Here is a 14,337-nt window from a genome sequence, read left to right as displayed (position 1 = left end):
TGGTGTTAGTTTGAAGAGCTCCCTAGTTCCTCAGTCTGCCTACTACTGTTTATCTTTCAGAATTCTCGAGTTGCTGCTCCATACCTTTTGTTCAGGTTTCGTAGCTGTGTTCAGAAGAAAAGATGCAGGGAACATGCTTACGTCCTCTTACCTGGAACTGAGACTCCTGGAAGGCTTGTTTAGAGCACAGCTTTCTGGCCCCTACGCTGAGAGTTTCTCTGATTCCATTAGTCTCAGAGCTGGAGAATTTGCACCCCTAACAAGCTCCCAGAAGCTGCTGATGCTGCTTGTCCCAGAACCACATTTTGAGAACCACTGATACAGCCTATCCGTAAATAATCATGGGAAAACTTTTTATCCAGAGTAGACTGTACGTCAAGTTACTTCATTTTAATAACATTAAGTACCCAATGGTTTATTTTCAATAAGCTGCAAGAGAAAGGACAGTGGAAATCCCTTGGTTGAGCAGATGAGATTAAGAGAAATAAAACATTACAGATTTTATTATCTATTAGATGGCCAAATGGGAACTATGGTTGATACTTTACAAGTTTATAGAGCTTTACAAGTTTGTAGAACTCAAGACTTGTGGAAATGTTGTCATGGGGAATTTCCAGTATTAAGATATCGGCTTTAGGTATAAATTTTTCAAGCAGAATGTCATGGAACATCTAGTAACTCTTGAATTTCTTTGTTTGTGGGCTGTATCTTTGAGTGTAGGAAAGGCGGTCAGAGGAACTAAATTTTCATCTCATGAGAAGCTGGTTGGCAAAGGAAGAGCCCCACTTGTCCATGCCATCCTGGCAGTGATGAAATCTGACCTGGTGTAGTCAGATACGGGCACCAGCCTTTTCGTGTATGTATGTTTTAAATCAAAGAAAAGGTATATATTGCTTGAATGTGTATCACAAGAATGGGAATTTTAGAAAAAAGAAATCCACTTGCACTCCCTGGTCCTTAACACAGGGCTTGAGAAGTGCTTGCTGGGTTGGACTCTTTCTGGGTTGGATTCTCTCTCACTTTTAATATGTGCTTTTAGGAAAATCCTGAAAGAGCCACTCAAAAATAATTAACTCCAGATTAGGTATATGAATACCTTATAAAAAGAGCAGTCCGTTTATCTGTTCTGACATGTACACGTCTGCCTTGGGCTCTGGGTGCAAGGCCCACCTCTGGGGGGCCCCGCAGGGTTTAAGACAGGGTCTTACTCTGTTACCCGATGCTGTTCCAGTGTGACCAGCTGGAAGCACATTCTCCTCTGGCTAGTGCGCCAGCATCGAGGTTGCTAGCGTCTAGAGCGGCTGTCATCCTAGAGGAATGAGCTGTGCAGCCACAAGAGGCCTTGCCACTTTCCCCAGGCCCCTGGGGGGAGATTTTCCATGCTGCCAAGGACTCAGTACAGGTGGGAATTACCACCTCTGGGCAGAACTGTTTTCCCCAAGTTGCAGGTCTGGGCAGAAAATTAAAAAGAGTGGAATCTTAAGCCCCAGGGGCCACAGACCAGAGAAGGCATAGACCCGATGAGTCCTGTTTTCCGTCTGTGTACCTGCTTTTGCTTGTCCACAGACACACTGCCTATGATTATCTATCTTGTCTGAACTCTTAGCCCCAGGGCATTATTTGCACAACTGCCACAGAGTCCTCCAGGCCACCAGGAGGCAGTAAAGAGCCTTGGAGGGTAGCTTTACCAAGTGAAACCCTACAAACCAGGCACGGCCCCCCTTTAAGAAGACTTTACTTCTCATCAGGCCCTGACCTAAAAAGGCCTCATTTTCCCTCTCCTTGGGAACCCCACTTTGTCATTCCTGGGTTGATTGTCCATTTGGTGGCCAGCACACCCCAACTCTGTCACTCTCAGTGTGGCACCGGGAAGGAGGGGCTATGGAGAGGAGGACACATGGTCCTGGTTCCCAGGAAAGCCGTCAGCAGGGGAAGGAGATAAAGACACAAGACATTTAGCGTCTATGAGTCCCATCTGCGTGTAGGTGTCTTGACTCTTGTTGAGGCTGCCGGGTGCTCATATGCTGACCCACATTTGAGCAAGTTTCTTCTTGGACTACAACTGCTCCTGTCCTGCTGTTCCCGGCAGCGTGTGCCCTCCTTGAGGGCAGCGGTCATGGGACATTAATGTCTGTATCTCCTCATGAGCAGGGCAGAATCATGGCTAAGCACCCTGACTCAGGGGCCAGACAAGTCTAGATTCAAATCCTTGTGTAAGTGCCAGAAGCTTTGTCTCTCTCATGAAGAGTTGGCATTTACATCAAAGGAAAAAAAAAAAAAAGAAGCCATATCAGCCGTATGTGCCCCACAGAGCTTGTGTGAGGCGTGCAGGAGATGATGCCTGTGGAGAGCTTAGAGGTGTGCATGGCATGTTGCAATGTTCCAAAACGTTAGTTCCCCTGCTCCCTTCATGCTCCCTGCTTCTCTGCTTCTGGAGCTCTGCCCTGCCCCCCCCCCCCCCACCCCATGCTTGGCATGCAGAAGGTGCACATGAAGCATTAGTGAATGACTAAGAGAATGGCTGAAGAGAGAAAACCAGTTGTGACTCAGTGATATGGCTAGTTGGGCCTCCAGGAGACAGGCGCCCCCTTTTCCCTGGACACTGGTGGGAAGGGACTGCCACAGAGCCGGGGAATGGGCCGGTCCCCAGGATCAAAGTCTTCACTGGGGAAGCAGTGGGTTCTCAGGGTTGGTCCCAGCCCATTCGTGAATGATCTGCCTCGAATCATACATTTTTACTGAGGATGCTGCTGTGTCAGGTAGGGTTACCTCCTTAAATAATTCAATGTTGGAAGATTTAACTTTCACTTTCCTGGATTTCAGTGAATCTATCCTTAACATTTCATTGGGGTTTGAGGCTAGTGAACGTAGCTTTCTGTGGATTTTGTGAATTACTTATTCCTTTTTGACTTTTTTTTTTTTTAAGATCCAAGCCAAATTTTTTAAAGTTTATTTATTTTGAGAGAGAGAGACAGACAGACAGCATGAGCAGGGAGGGGCAGAGAGAGAGGGAGACAGAGAATCCCAAGCAGGCTCCACGTGGAGCCTGACGAGGGGCTTGATCCCCCAAACCATGAGATCATGACCTGAGCCGAAATCAAGAGTTGGACACTTAGCCGACTAAGCCACCCAGGCATGCCTCAAGCCAAATTTTTAATGGCTATTAGATTCAAGAGACATCACATTATAATTTTTTTTTTTGCAATTGTGGTGAAATACACATAGTTTAAATATCTATACATACATAAGATTATACACACAATTTTAAATAACATAAAGTGTGCCATGCTGGCCATTTTTAAGCATACAGTTCAGTGGCATAAAGTACATTCGCATTGTTGGGTAACCACCACCACATTCACGCCCAGAACTTGTTCATCTTCCCCAGATGAGACTCTGTCCCCATTAAACACTAACTCCCCACTCCCCTCAATCCCCAATCCCTGGCAACCACTGTTCTCTATTTTCTGTCTCTTTGGACTTAACTACTCTAGGTACCTTATATAAGGGGAGTCATACAGTATTTGTTCTTTTGCGTCCTTTTATTTCACTTGGCACAATGTCTTCAAGGTCATCCCTGTTGTAGGCTGTGGCAGAATTCCCTTCTTTTTAAGGCTGAATAATAGTCCACCGTATGTATATCCATGGTCTGTCAATGGTCACATGGGTGGCTTCCACCTTTCAGCTAGTGTGCGTAATGCTGCTGTGACCATGAGTGTACAGATGCTCTTTGAACACCTGCTTTTCCTGTTTGCTTTTAAACTTGCTTGGGAGGGTCAGGGCAGCTTCGGTTTGCAGGCTGGGAAGGGCCTCTCCTCCTCAAATGCAGGTCCTGAGTCCCAGGTCAGGACTCTATTCAGAGTCCTCTTGGCCCACTGCAGGCATCTACTGGGTGATAGGATCTGTGGTTTTCTTCTGGTGATCCCTGCTCATGGAGAGGGGCAACGGTCTACATCTCCAGAAAGACGGACACAGGAAAGTTTGCTCTGGCTTTGGCTGGAGTCTGCCTTGACAGACTCCCATTTCTTGTGTATGTGTTGATTCACAGTCAGGGTCTGTAAGGCAGATGCAGGCAGGACTGTCCTGGCCCAGGGTCTTAATTAGCCCCTGCACAGCCCTCAAAATGATCCCTGTTGTTGCTCATTAAGGATTGAATGGGTCTACGGGATGATCCAAAGAACTCAGACCCTGCTGGTAGTGTGCTCAGTGATTAAGGACTGGGACTCTGGATTTGGACAGAGTGAGTTCAGGCCTCACTCTGCCACTTACTGACACCCTGGGCACGTTACCAAACCTTTCTTAGGCTCACCTTTTTTTCCATCTGTGAAATGGGAAAAAGAATTGTGTGTCGTTTCTGGGTTTGTCGAGAGAATTAAATGAGATGATGCATTTAAAACCCTTACGTAGCACAGTGCCTGACATGCGGTAAGTTGCTCTGTAAATATTAAGTATTACTGTACTTGCTTACGGCCACCTCCCTTTGCCGAGCCTTGGTCATTAGTCAGTAAGCACGACCTTCAGACATAGCCTGGTCTGTGCCTTTAGGGCATTTCCCCTTCAGTTATTCTCTCCCTGCAAAAGCCCGAGCTCAGGTCTCCCAACCTGAAGGCTTGGTGAAAGGTCTGACACCTTGTAAAGCCTCACTCTTTCCTAATAAGTTTGTGTGTGAGTCCGAGGCCGCCCCGAGTGTTTATGCTTCCGGATCCCAGCACTGGGGAAGGGGTGGTGGCTGCCACTGGCTTTGTAAGCTTCCGGGAAGCCGGGGCCAACTGGAGAGGTCAACCCCACCAGAGGAAATTTCGTCCAGCTTCCACGGAATAGGAATATTAATCTGACACGGGGCCAGAGCAGGCTGGACCAGAGGGAGATGAAATAGCAGAACAAGAATGTAGTGCTTTCTGGTAGAATCAGGCAATGGATGGCTGCAGCAAATCGGAACCAGATTTTTTAACATGGTTCTGATGGTGGCGGATGGGAAGTTGGTGCATCCTGCTCTGGGTCCTCTCTGCTCTTCATCCATGTAGCCCTGCCCTGGGGCTGTTTGTCCTTCACCATGTCCTTCACCATGCTGGGGGAAGAGAGTGGGTTTCAGGTCTGCCTGCTGGCTTCCTCTCTCTTCTGTTTGGTCCATTTTCCGTCCAGATGATCCAGAGCTATCTGCAGGCCCAGTGTGTTTTCTTAGGTCACAGGTTGGAGAGAAGGGCTTAAGCAATTGCTGTTTCCTCCAAAGGAGACTATTAGGCAAGGTGGAAACACCTTCCCGAAGTAGGCTGGACACTGTCACCTGGCCCCCAGGAAGAGTTTCCTGGCTTTTGTGTTGCCATGGCCTGTCCACCACATCTGGAATGGTGCAGAAAGTGTGGAATGTCCTGGGTCAGGACAGAGATGGCCTCGGGGCCTTAGTGAGCTGACCTTGCCTTCAGGCTACCTTGCCATCATGCTGTGATTGCTTTTCATCAGGAGATATTTGCAATTAGAGCAGCGGGAAGGAGAGCTGGGCAAGGGGGCAGAAGGGCAGGCTTTCAGGTCTGCACTTGGCTGGCATTCACGCTGTCTGCAGAAGAGACTGCTCAGGTAGATGGGGTGGGACGACATGTCCGAAACTGAAGCTGCCCTTGTGTTCTGACCAGATGCCAGTAATTGCATCCTCTGCTCTCATGAATTTTACAGCACCCTGCTGGCAGCAGCTAGAATCACTGCCCACCGTGGCCACAGTCTAGTGTTGCTGGGCACCTTGGCTGGGAAGAGGCCCAGATTCAAAATGCCCTTCCCATCTCACAGTCCGTGAGTTCGAGCTCCGCGTCGGGCTCTGGGCTGACCGCTCAGAGCCTGGAGCCTGTTTCAGATTCTGTGTCTCCCTCTCTCTCTGCCCCTCCCCTGTTCATGCTCTGTCTCTCTCTGTCTCAAAAATAAATAAACGTTAAAAAAAAAAATTTCCAAAATGCCCTTCCCTTCATTCACTGCCGGTGCAGCCACAGAATGTCAGGGTTCGGTGTTCAGGGTCTGGAGATAGATGCCTGGGGTTTGAGATCTCCAGTTTTTACTAGTTGTGTGACCTTGGGCCACATTTTAAACTGTTCTGTACCTCTGTTTCTCTGTCAAATGCTGATTATAAGATACGCTCGCCAAGGCTGGTGTGAGGTGTAAGTAAGTTAGATAATGCACCAGAAGGGTTTCAAGAGGTGTCTGCCACATAGGGGTTGACGTGCAGAGAGAGCAATCCTGTGATTTCTCCCAGGCCAATATGGTATGCTCACGTTTGTGACATTTACAGCTTCAACCAGTTTTCCGGACATTGGCACAGTGTTACAGAGCTCAAACCTTTTGACCAGGTCAAGGAATGTTTGCTATTATAGTTGTTCATTATAAATACTTGGCACTGTTTCAAGTGCATTAAATAAGCCCAGAAAATGTTACAGCTAGAAATGACCTGTGACATTAGTCACTGCATTCAACCTCCTGCTTCCATGGAAAAACCAAGGCCTGGCAAGACAATGTGTCTTGCGAAGGCCTCAATTCTAGCTAGTAGAAAAGCAGGGGCTTGAGGTGAAGACCTGAGCTCCTGGCCCAGCGCTCTCCCTGCTTCCCTGAGGGGCCCTCTTCTCCAAACTCAGAGAAGAGTCCTGCAGAACAGTCAGAGGTCAGACGGCTGAGCAGACGTATGCAGGTACAAATCCACTCAAGTCTTTGTGCTATTTGATGGCATTGATGACTGAGCAAGAGAAATTACTCAGGATGCATATGAAACAAACCACTAAGTGACATTTCTATGAGTGCTTGCACAGAGCTGTTGTAAGTTTGTGTGTAAGCTCTGGGGCACCCGTCTTCTCCAGGTCTATTTTATAGGTAGAGTATGTGGACCTACCCCTGGGGCGTGTGAATCTTCTTTCTAGGTTAAATTGCACTGCAGTGAGTGTGGGCTGTATGTGTGAGCCTCAGTTATTTAACTGATCTTAGTTTTCAGCATCCTAGCTGGTGACAGGAAGCCGGAGGAGGGGAACCGAGCCACTCTGAGATTTGAGGCCAACACACAGGTGGTGGCCTTAGTGGTTTCCAGGAGGGCGTATGGTGAGTGCTTGACACGCCTTAAGGATCCTTTCCTAGCAGGAAAGCCACAGGGAGGCATCTCTGCCCACAAGCACCCCTCTTTGCTCTCATCTCCCCTTCTTGCTCTTTTAAAATTATGGGTATTTTGTTGTATTTTTTTATTGAGAGAGAGAGAGGTGGGGGCGGGCGGGGAACATGAGCAGGGGAAAGAGAGAGAGAATCCTAAGCAGGCTCCATGCTCGGCATGGGGCCTGACACGGGGCTCAGTCCCCCAACCCTGGTATCACAACCTGAGCCGAAATCAAGAGTCAGGCATTCAGCTGACTGAGGCACCTGGGAGCATCCCTTTCCAGCTCTTAACCTCATTCTCTTCTTGAGAATTTTCCCTTTGTCTGTCATCTCTCCAGTGGACGGCACTGCATGGCTTTGTGGGTCGCAATGCCCCCTGAGCCTAGTTGTAGCAAGGTCGTGGCCTTTTCTCTTGGGGCCTTTGTCTGCTGCTGGACTTTGTGTCAGGAAGACAAAGAGAGCGCTGTTTGGGGATGTGGGCGACCAGGCGCTCTGCTCTCCTTTCTCCATTCCTTTCCTGTTCCCTAATTGCTCTCTCAGACCACCCAGCTAATGCCTCTCCTAGCTTTGATGTCGGTTTCCTCTGAACCTTGGAAAAGAAGACCTGTCACATGGCTAGTCCTCTGGCCACCAGTCCCTCTGATGTCTGACCAAGCTGTGAATGTCCTCTTGTCCTCTGTCCAGCCGGTGGGCCACGACCCAAAGCTGGCACAGCCCCTACTCCATGCCTGTGGGGAGGCATCCAGATCCTGGCCTTGCTGTTTGAAGGTGTCATTTAAGGGCCATGGCTCTCCAAATTCGCTTCCCTGAGAAGTGGAGAAGATGGAGCACAGCAGAAGGTTCTGAAGTCAAGTGGTCCCCAGAAATCACTCTAGACTTTCTCGTTTGTAAAATGCAGACCACAGCCTCGCGGGAGTACGTCCACCTTCTCCTGGTGTACCTGGCCCACTGATGGAAGCTTGAGTTGGGGAGAGGCGTTATTTCTTTCAGACCCTAGGAGAGGTGATGGGTTGTGCTGACTGAGTGGATATGGGTCAGGGTCTACTGGTATTGCTGGCATACAGTCTCAATCCAGAGAGGTTTTTGCCTGCTCCTTTCCATTCTTAAAGATCCCTGAAGAAGAGGCAGCACCTTTCTTCTCAGTGCTATCCAGTCTTCCTCTTTCACTAGTGGTTTACAATTTGAGATCTCTTTTCTATGCCTCTCCAGCTGCCACCCCTCACCCCCAAACCATAGCCTGCAAGAGTTAACTCAGTTCTTGGCCCCTGCCAGGAAGAGTCTCAATTTGCCAGCAGAGTCAGCCCAGGATGAGCATTATTGAAATTGCTAATTTATTTCTATAGCTTCAGTCTCCAGCCTGGAATGGAACAATGAGACCAAAAGTGTTCCAGACACATTGTTTGTTTAATAAAGGAACATTCTTCCAGCTGAACTGTATGGCTGTTGGATTTTCTGGTTTGATTGGTTAACCCTCATAAGCAGTTTGGATTTCTCTTGTTAGAGTTGGTGGGAGTAGGGGGTCTAGGGGTCCATGAGCCTCTCTGATTGTTATATCATTATTCCCCTGACCCTGGCCTCTCACCTAGTCAGAAGGTTTGACTTCTGTAACATTGTCCTGCATCCGGAGAATTGGTTAAAGCTGTAAATCTCACAAAAATGAGTGTGCTGTATGGCCCCAGGAGAAATTACAGGATTGCCCCTTCTGAATTTCAACCCCTTTGGCTTTGCGAAGGCTGTTGATTTTATTATTGATCATTGAGTTTGATCTGATGCATTTCACAGAGACTTGGCTCTACGGTTGTGCTGTTGGCTCCAGGGGCAGCAGCTATGCTGATGACGAGTTTTTCCGTTCCCCCCGCCAGATGCAAGAGGTGGTAGGGTAGACGCAAGCCTACTCCTCCCTTCCTTCTGGCAAGTCTGATTTGGATGCATGCATATGTGGGTTTCTGTATGTTACTGATGGCGTGAGTTAAAAATTGTTCTTGACATGCTGCCAGAGGCAGGGGGATAGATGGAATGACCTTTGGAAGACTCTTCTTGGTAAAATAGCTATGAATTTTTTTCTTGTTATTCTGTGGACTGGACAGTTCTTTTTTGTGTAGAGATATAGGTAGATGACTATATAACTTAGCCTGGAAGAGATGCCGTGAGGTCACCTTTGTCTCTGTGGCTCTGGAAGAAACCATCGCAAATACAACCCATGATGCAGACAGTGAGTTCAGGTCGGGGTGGTCAGTATGAAGTGCTTCCATCCATCCATCTGTCCATCCATCCAAATGCTATTTAGCAAGTGTCTGCTAAATTTTAGGAACTATGTTAATGTGCTCTATATTATTTAATTTTGTTTAATATTTCCATTCAGCGAAATCAAAGATCATTTCAGTCCTGTTTTTACTTGATCATTCTTTTGCATTTGACACAGTTGACCACTTCCAATTTGGTATTTTCTCTTACGAAGGTTCCAGGGTCTGTAACATGATTTGTACCTACATTTTCTGTGCTTCTCTGGGCATCCTTGTTATTCCCTCTCATGTGCTTCACCCCCCGCCCCCCCCCCCCTTATCTTCCGTTGAAGTAGCAGTGTTCTTAGAGTTTCATCTTCATCTCCTTTTCTCCTTTTTCTTTTACTCCTCTCTTTAAACACTCTTTCTGGAATGTTTCACCCATGTCACTGTGGCTAAGTTATTATTTACATGCATATGATGATTCTCAAATGCTCTTACGTAACTTAGCCCATGTGTTCCGGGCTCTCCTGCCTGTCTCCTGACCACACGTGCCTGGATGTCTCAGACTCCACATGTTCGTAGATGAACTTAACATCTTCTCTGTCAGTCCTGTAACCTTCTTGATTCTATCTTGGGGGTTGTTCTAACCATTCTCCTTCTCAACCATGTCAGAATCTGGAAGCCTCCCTAGATGTCTCCCTTCCCTCACATCCACTTAGAGACCAACTCACGTCAGTCCTGTTTCCCATATCCGTTTCCACCTCTCCTTTCCCAGTGCCACCATTCTGATTCCAGCACTCGGTACCTGGCCCCCACTCTTACATTATTGCAGTATCTCCCAACTGATCCCTAGATTGCCTGCTCCAAACCATCTTCATGCTGTATCGAGGTGGTCTTTTCCATACAAATCTGATCAAGTCAATCCCTTTACAATCTTTCAGTGGCTTCTAAGCACCTAAGATCAACTTCACACTCCTCACACATGTTATAGCAGGTTTCTGTGATTAGCCGCTTGCCCATGTCTTCACTTTATCTCCAGTAGGTCTGTTCAATGACTCGACCCCAGACACACACCCTAGACTCCGGCCACACCAAACACTTGCTACGCTGCCTCTTGCCTCCAGGCTTTTGCCCACGTTCTTTCCTCCACCTGGCATGGTCTTTCCTCCCCTAAGATATGGGTCTTAGCTCAGGCCTGTTCTTCTGTGAAGTCTTCCTTGACCCCCTAGGTTTCCTCCTTCCCACTTTTCTTGCTCCTTGAAAATGTTGTAATGATTTGTTCCATCCTTACAGACCCTTCAAGCTTGTGGTTATGCCAGCAGTCCCAGGGTTAATGTTCTCAGTGGCCATTTCCACTTTCTTCTCTCCAATAAAATGTTAAGATAGACTTGAGTAGAACAGGAGTAGCACTCTGCTTTAGAATAAAATTTTAGAGAGTACAGCTTTTCTTCCTGCTCCATTTTCCATGGAAAATTGAAATCTTAGTGAAGTTAGTAGGCAGCGTGTTCCTTCAGGGGAGTGCTGAATCTCAGTGCCACCTTCCCTGGCTTCTCTAAGTAACAAAAGACACATTTTCAGGAAGTTTGTGTGTCCACATAGGATGCTATATAGGTCAGTGTGGGAATTTGACGTTCCCATCCTGGTTCGTTTGGGGATTGCTGTCTAGCTTTGTTGGTGTTGGGTACTTGCTTCTATGCCATGTGGGCTGAGCTTAAGAGAAAGTCACTAATGCCAGTATTCAGGGCAGTCGAGTGTTTGGGGCACAGGTACTATTACCCAGGCATGGTGCTAGGGCTGGTAATATAGTAGGGAACTGAATTGGTCCCTGCCCAAGGGGCCAGTGTGATATTATGAAAAGGCATTAAAGTCACATAGACCTGAGTATAAATCTTAATTGCATCCCTTCTTACGATGTGGTCCTGAACAAGTTACTCAACCTTCTTGAGCCTCAGTTTCTTCACGTATAAAGTGAGGATTATTCTACTTCTCTTACAGTCTCATTGTAAGAATTAGAAAGTACATCAAACATAATTTGGTTGGTACAGTGCTTTCCACTTTATTAGGTGGAGACTCCTAATTACTGTCTACTGTTAGAGTAGCGATTATAATAAAATATAAAACTCAGATTCCCCAGTCTGCTTTAGCTGATTGTAATAGCGAAAATTTATAAGGTTTGTTCCCTAACAGAAACTCTGTTCTTCGTGCTTTACATGTACTAATGCACTAAATCCATACAATGGTCTTAGGAGGTCGATACTTTCATTATTTTGTAGAAGGGGAGACTGAGGCACAGGAAAGTTACATAACTTGCCCCAGGTTGCACAGCTGGTCGCATTGGCTGCAGATGTGAACCCAGGTGGTTTGGCCTCATGTTGTGTGCTCTTAACCACCATGTTGTACTGCTACCTATGAATTGCTTAGCCTGATAATATTTCTCTTTTTAAAAAAACATTTTTAATATTTATTTTTGAGAGAAAGAGAGAGAGAGCGAGAGTGAGTGGGAGAAGGGCAGAGAGAGAGGGAGACACAGAATCTGAGCTCTGAGCTGTCAGCACAGAGCCTGACGCGGGGCTCAAACTCACGAACTGTGAGATCATGACCTGAGCCGAAGTTGGATGCTTAACCACTGAGCCACCCAGGCGCCCTAATATTTCTAAGTCCATAACTGTATTTGTTTTTTAAGGCTGCCATAAATAATTACCCGAGACTTGTTGGTTGAAAACAACAGAAGCTTATTCTTTCACAGTTTTGAAGGCCAGAGCCCACAATCAAGCAGGTTTGTACGTTCTGGAGGCTCTGAGGGAGGACTGGCCCATGACCCTCTCCTAGCTTCTGGTGGTTGCCAGCAATCATGGCATTCCTTGGCTCATGGCCGCATTACTCCAGTCTCTGCCTCCATTTTCACATTGTCTTTTTTTCTCTTTGTGTCCCTTCCTCTTCTTACAGAGACACCAGTCATTGGATTTAGGGCCCACCCTCATGCAGTATGACTTCATCTTAACTGACTGTATCTGCAGTGACCTATTTCCAAATAAGGTCATATTCTGGAGTTTAAGGTAGAAGTGGATTTTTAGAGGACACTATTCAACCCACGATAATAACCATTCTCTCTTCACTTCAAGATGGCAATTGATGAAGGAATGTTTATTTACTGCCTTATTTTATTCCAAAAGGCTGGTGAAATAATTAAAATAATGCTCTAAGAACCTAATCGTATGTTAGAACGTGATTCTTAAAGTTTTTATTTAAGTTACAGTTAGTTAACATACAGTTAGTTTCAGGTGTACAATATGGCGATTCACCACTTCCATACAGCACCAGTGCTCATCACAGCAAGTGCACTGCTTAATCCCCATCACCTCTTTCACCTGTCCCCCTGCCCACCTAATGTCCAGCAACCATCAGTTTGTTCTCAATAGATGAGAGTCTGTTTCTTGGTTTGTCTATCTCTTTTTTGGGGGGAGGGGAGGAGGGGCATGGCCAGACAGTGGACTATGAGGGACATTTACTTCTTTCTCAGGTGGCCGAATATCGTGATCCCTCACCCATACCCTTGCCTTCTCTACTCAGACACCTTCATCCATTTTTCATTGGATGTGGTCTTGAGTTCTTCTTTTCTCATGTCTCTCCCCTGAATGGGCTCTTGTTTGTCTGTCCCTCTGCTCCCTTGAAATGCATCAGTGAGAAAAGAATCCTCCTCCCTGCTGTTCTAGATGCAGCCTTGGTCACATCAGCTTTTCGTAGTGCTCATATCATGTTGAAGCCCTGGGACCAGTTCTGCCACTTACTGCCGTGATTTTGAGCAAGTCACAGCCTCTCTGAGCTCAGTCTGGTCTTCTGTAGAATGAGGATCCTCCCAGTCTGTCACAAGGATATCTCGAGTCAAATGGCCTGATGGGTCTGGATGCTCCGTCTTACCTGTGCAGCATAATGAATGTGTTGGTGGTAGACGCTAGGCATCTGCTATGGGTTCAGATGAAAGGCCCTGGAAGCTCCCACAGATGTCTGCCTTCCATGGTTGATCCCGGTCCCTGGAGGGCTATTAGTCGGGGTTAGTTAGTGTGGGAGGGGGTGGAGGAAGATCCAGGAGGCAGTGTGTCTGGTCCAAACTTTTGATCAAGAGGTGCGCCCTTTGATGTAGCAGAATGGAGTTCCCTCCAAGAGCCGTGCTGAGGCCAGCAGGCCAGCTTGCCCTCCCCTGCATTCCCTGGCAGGCGCTGTACAAACTTGTGTGGCTGGGTTTCGGCTCTGGGCCATCCTCACATTGGGGCTTGTCTGCCTCTTGATATCTCATGGGTCTGTCCTAGAGATGATCTCCCTAGGTCATGAGATGTGAAACATGTGCCATTATATCAGGGAGGTAATAGGACATTTATTGGATATACATATATAGTATATATGAGGCACAGTATTAGACTGGGATCCAGCAGTTAAAAGACGAAAAGCTTGGGGCGCCTGGGTGGCTCTGTAGGTTGGGTGTCCCACTCTTGATTTCAGCTCAGGTCATGATCTCATGGTTTGTGAGATAGAGCCCTGTGTTGGGCTCTGCACTGCTTCTCTCTCTCTCTCTCTCTCTCTCTCTCTCTCTCTCTCTCTCTCTCTGCCCCTCCCCTGCGCATGTGCATGGGCTCACACTCCTCCTCTCAAAATACATAAACATCAAAAAAAACCCATAGTGCCAGCTTTGAATAGACAATCACAGTGTTGAGAGAAGGGCCAAGCGGAGGTGTGTCTATCAGTTAGACCTGCCCTAGATTAATCATTGGCAAACTGTGGCATGCAGACCAAATCCAGCTTACCACCTATTTTTGTGAATAAGATTGTACTGAAATTCAGCTGCAGTCACTTATTTATGTATTGACTATGACTGCTTTTGCACATCAGCAGAGTTGAGTAGTTGTGACAGAGACAATGGGGCCTGCGAAACTTTGAAATATTGAGTGTTTGCCCTTTTACAGGAAAAGCTTGCTGCCCCCTGACCTAGATGATGGCTCAG

Source organism: Panthera uncia, chromosome B4, assembly GCF_023721935.1.
Source record: "Panthera uncia isolate 11264 chromosome B4, Puncia_PCG_1.0, whole genome shotgun sequence".
Taxonomy (NCBI): Eukaryota; Metazoa; Chordata; class Mammalia; order Carnivora; family Felidae; genus Panthera; species Panthera uncia.
This window is presented reverse-complemented; position numbering follows the sequence as displayed.